Genomic DNA, 5,381 nt, shown 5'->3' on the forward strand with positions numbered 1-5,381 from the left:
GGGGTTTGCAGCTACTTTAACCAATAGGTGCAGCAGCAGGGAGGCTCCACAGCTTCCCAGAAAAGATCATGAAAGGTGCTGCAACATCTGCAGGGCTCCTTGGAGCCCGGAGCCCCCAGACAGCCCAGTTCCCTGAGGCCACCGTGCTGACAGGAAGCTCAACTAGCCCTGGTGCAGAGATGAGTAGAGAGGCACTGAGACCCACACAGAGAGACACAGCCACCCGCCCCAGCTCCTGCTTCTTCATTTGACAGCCACCACATGAGAGACTAAGCCAGAGCTGCCCACTGGGCACCGCCCATAAGAGATAATGAAACAATTGTTGTCTTAAGCCACAAATTTTGCGGGGGGGGGGGGGGGGGGGGGTTCATCCAGCAATAGCAACCAGAACACCACCATGAAGAGAGAGGGACAAACAGACAAGGAAAATGTGGTTCCAGAATGAAACAGGAGCAAATGCTGGGCAAGAACAGACAAGGGGCAGGCAGAGGGAGAGATGGCAGGGGAGGCTTGACCGGCCTTAAAGGAGGAGCAGGCTCCTGCCAGGGGCTGTCCTCAGAGCTCTGCTCCTCCTGGTGCACCGGGGAGCAGGGAATGTGGACCCCTGCCCATGGGTAGCTGTGGGCAGCCAGCAGGTCTGAGGTACAGCTCCCCAGGCCCTTTATAGACTTGGGGTCACATATGGGATGATGTGCAGTCATTAAAGAGATTATTAAAATCAGTTTTAAATCATGTGAAAAGATATGGGGGGTCGGGAGGGGGCGGAGAGACAGGTTACAAAGCATGTTCTCAACCACATGGGAAAGTGTGCCTAGCAGAAACACTAGAATAAATAAACAAAATTGACTCGGAATCTAGTGGGATTAATTTGTTTACTGATGCTTTTTTGTACCTTTAGTGATTTTTAAATTTTGTTCAATGACCAGTCATTTTCTGATCAATGAGAAAAATAGAGGAAAAGCTCTACCTTAAGCACCCAGGTTCTCTTTCTCTCAACCCCCAATGGAGGTGAGAGACCAGCAAGCTCACTCCAGGAGTAGCTTGGGTTATGGCCTCAGCAGGCCACTTTCACCCAGCTCCACTGAGTGACAAGACAAAGGGGCTAAGACAACAGGGATGAATGCAAACTCCTAACTTGGACCCCAGATCTTAATTGCATAACTATAGGAAGGGGACGACACAGCCTCAAAAAAGAATCATAAAAACTTTTCAGGGGCTTTAGCCAGCCACAAGCTGACCACAAAACCAACACTTACAGAGCTGCCTCAGTATCTTAGGTTACATCACAAGAAGCATAGTGACCAGAAAGAGGGAGGTGGAAGTTCCAGGCAGCCCACATCTGGAATTCAGATTACAATTTTCAGCCCCCCACCCTAAGATTCTCTGTCAGCCCCTCTCTTCCTCTGGACCCAGAAGGCAGGTCCCCTGGTTTCTGGGGACCAAAGTCAGTGTTACAGGGGGGTCTGAGAGATTCCTTTCTTGCTCCTTTTAATCTGGTACCAGGGAAGTGGAAGGGATAAAAAGAGACCAAGAGAAGAGCTGGCCAAAAGCCGGGGAGCTAATTCCCCACCACATCCACTGTGTAAGGGCTAATTCTGCAGTATTTGTGTTGTGGGCCTCTGTTTCCCTTTGTCTGTATGACTCCTGATTGGATCATTTGCTGGGGCTTTTGTGTGGTTCTAAACTCAATCCTCTCTGATGATGTATATGAATGTGTTTTTGATGGATGTTTTCCAGAGCCCTTTGTTGCCTCAATGATGGGATAATGAACAAGAATTGTTTCTATTTGTAAAACATCCCAAGCATTTTCCAATTCCCAATTTGTGGGACAATGTTTCTTAATTAAGCACAAAGACTTGCCACTTCGTTTACTGTCAAGATCCCCAGAGAGGCAGTGATGGGGACGTGGGGAAGGGAAGTTGCAAACTTGGGTGGGCCCAAAGCGGCCTGGAGAGCACAGTTAGAAGCTCCCAGAAGCAGGTGCGGAGCCAGCACAGTCTCCAGAAGAGGAAGGAGGGACGCCTGTCGGGTCCCAGAGCATGGCCTTGCCTGGCTGAGCAGGGGAATCTCCCTCCCTGTGTGGGATGTTGGTCACTAGGAGCAGGTCTCTGGAAACAAACTGACTGAGCTAGACTCTGGCTCCACACTCAGTCGTCCTGGGGTCAAGTGATGATGGCCCGGCCTTCTGCGGTGAGTGGACAACTCACATGAACAAACACACAGATAGTGCTTAGCACAGCTCCGGGCAAGAGTGAGCCCTGATAAATTCCAGCTGTGACTTTTTTTTCTGAAAACAGCACCCTGGTTTCCTGGAACACCCTCCCCAACCTCCTGTCAGAACTGCTGCTGTGAGCTGCCGCTACTCCTGATCCTTCAGAAGAGCGAGACTTGCTGAGGGACTCATGCCGGGCCCTCCCGGTGGGAAGCTGGCAGCACTGAACATGGCAGGACATTCCTGGAAGGGCATGGTGGGGGGGGGGGGGTGCTGACCTGGGACGTACCTCTCACAGTGAGCTGTACTGAGGGCCCTGCAGGTAACCTGTGGGTGAGCAGCCCTGAGCAGAAGGCTGTGATGGTTGGCAGGCGCTGGCCCATGAGCTGCAGGAAGTGGGGAGCCCAAGGGAGTCCCACAGCGGGTCTAAGGAGGGGCACTTGAGCTCACAGCAGTGGCTCTTTCCGCTGTGTGGTTTGACTTTAACAACTGGCACAGCCATCCTGGTGCCTGATTATGGAGCCTGATGGAACCCACATCCACTGGGAGTGCCTCCTGCTGCAGAGGAGTCCGTTCCCAGGGCTCAGCTGTAAGTGGGGGTGCTCACCCCAGCCCAGCAGTGGAGGTGGGGAACCAGTGCTCTCCAGACTGCAGATGCCTGACCCCTCCGGGTCCAGAAAGGCAGTAATAGGTGTCCCCAACCCACTCCCAACACTTCAGACCCAATCACATGTGGAGGGTGGCCCATGGCCTCTCCACCTGAGGTGGGGCTCACACTACTCAGACGCATGTATTGATGACTGGCTCCACGGCTCCACGGTTACAAGGCCTGCCAGTGCCACCTTTCAGAGAGAAGGTGCACACTCCCTGCCAAGCACCGAGCTGTCTCACTAAGTCCTCACACCACCCCATAAGGTTGTCACGGCTGCTGTCATTTCCATTTTGAAGATGCCATCTCACGCCCTGGCTGGGCGGCTCAGTTGGTGGAGCATCGCCCGTACACAAAAGTTTGAGGCTTCGGTTCCTGGTCAGAGCAGATACCTAGGTTTTGGGGGTTCCATCCCAGTTCGGGGTGTGTACAGAGATAACCGATCAATGTTTCTCTCAATTCAATGATTCTCTCCCTTCCTTCCCCTCTGTCTAAAATCAATAAAAATATATCCTCGAGCAAGGATTTTTTTTAAATGCCATTTTTGCAGCTCAGTAAATCCTGCTGCGGGGTCCCTGGGAAGTGGTAGAGGCAGAATCCCAACCCCCGGGTGGGCCGAGCAGCTGTGCTGGCCTATCACTGCTCAGAGTCTCCCACCTTCCTTGCCATGGTCCCTGAGAGGCTCCGGCCTCCGCCCCGATAGAGAGGGTGCAGGAGCCTCCTGGCTCATCTCCCACCTTCCGTTGTGCCCAGCCTACCTCACCCCACCTGACAGGTGATTTTGGGTAAAGGATACTATTGTAAATCAATCCTGTACAAGCAGCGCGCAGGACTGGCATAGGGAGAAGTTGAACTGCAACACAGAACTGACCGACCTCAGCCAGCCCAGAGAGAAGCTTGGGAGCAAACACTGCCCAGAGTAGCCCAGTCAGTGGGAACGGCTGGCCTTTATCCCTCAGGTCCCTCGGGAAGGCATGGTCGTGAGCGAGGTCTTTCTGCCGCTGAGGCCTGTCCTGAGCACTGACAGCTGGAGGCTGTCTGCTGGCTGCACAGTGCAGCCGGGGTGCAGGGGAGCTGGGTGGCACACCGCAGCATCTGCTGCATCGGGTCCTGGGCCCAGCTCAAAGCTTTTGATGACTCCCCGTGAGGCAGAATCCAGACAAGTATCTATGCCGGGCCCTCACGGTCCACGGCATCTGACCCCTCATTCTGCCCCCTGCTCCCAGAGCCCTCTGCTCCTCTGGCCGCACTCAGCACCAGCATCCTCTGCAACAAGCCCTGGCTCCCCACATGTCTCCTTTCCCCTGGGCTAACGTCTCCTCGCCAGCTGGCCCCTCCTGCAGGCCCTCCCTAACCTCCAGCCTGGCTAGGTTATGGGACTGACCTCTGAGCCTCATCCATCTCTCCACCCAGAGAGGAACAAAGGCTGACCTATCACTCTGGCCTTCCAGCCCAGCCGAGGGCCAGGCACAGAGCAGCAAGAACACACCAGCTATTGGATGGAAGAGGAGCGTGTGAGCACACGCACCGTGCATAGGGGCCTCTGTGCACCCCGGGAACTGTCCAGCACCACAGGGTTCAGGAGGCTGGAGCTCTGACTGGGCGCCCAGGCTAGACCTTCCACTAACAGATGGGTGGGTGCCATTGCAGCAGAATCACTTTCAAAAGGCAGGAAGCAGACCAGTCTCCAGGGAGGACAGTGACCAGACAAAGGTGGGGGTGGAGAGTTGCTGCAAACTGACCACTCCCTGAGCCCCGGCTGGCATGCGGCCAGGAAAGGGACCTAGCCGGAAATGGGCTGCCATTGTCCTGAAAATAAAGAGGAATCCAGGCAGAAATCGGGAGAAGAAGAGGGGGGAGAATCCTGGAATGAGGCATATTCTGCCTGTGGGGACCCAACCCACCTGTTCTCCATAGGCATGTTACAGGTGCAGAGAGCTCTGTGTTGCTATGGCAACAGAGCCAGGGATGCGTTGGAGCGAGCCCAGCAGTGGGAGCAACCCTCCCACCCAGGCTGAGGGTCCATGGAAAGAGGGTGAGGCCTCCAGGCCAAGCCCAAGGGGCAGGTGGCTAATGAGCCCCACCTGGGCCAGCCCTGGAACACCTGACTGCTGCCGGCTTTACAAAGGCAACCTCGCTGATGACTGGCTCGTGGGTCTCTTTTCCAGTGGGGGTGGTAGGCAGTTTGCATTAATTCTCTGCCTCTTGGCTTCTGGACCCTGAGGGACCAAGGACCAACTAGCTAAAATGACCTCTGGGAAAGTCACTTAACCCTCTAGCCAGCTCACCCTCAAGAGGCATCGGCAGACTCAGTGGATATTATTCTCTCCTTAGTCTCTCTTGAAGCTCAGCCTGAGAATGGGGGCCCCACTCCTGCCACACTCCCACCAGTTCCCCTGTCCTCCTCCTCCCTCAGCAGCCTGTTCTGGGGACAACTGTCTCCAAGGGTCACTGTCCCTTCACTTCTGGGGACAACTGCCTCCACCCACCTTTCCAGACCCTTTCAATGCTGTAAAAGGT

The sequence above is a fragment of the Myotis yumanensis genome, unplaced genomic scaffold, assembly GCF_028538775.1.
Source record: "Myotis yumanensis isolate MYYU_CA2020_CCGP unplaced genomic scaffold, mMyoYum1.0.hap1 SCAF_7, whole genome shotgun sequence".
Taxonomy (NCBI): Eukaryota; Metazoa; Chordata; class Mammalia; order Chiroptera; family Vespertilionidae; genus Myotis; species Myotis yumanensis.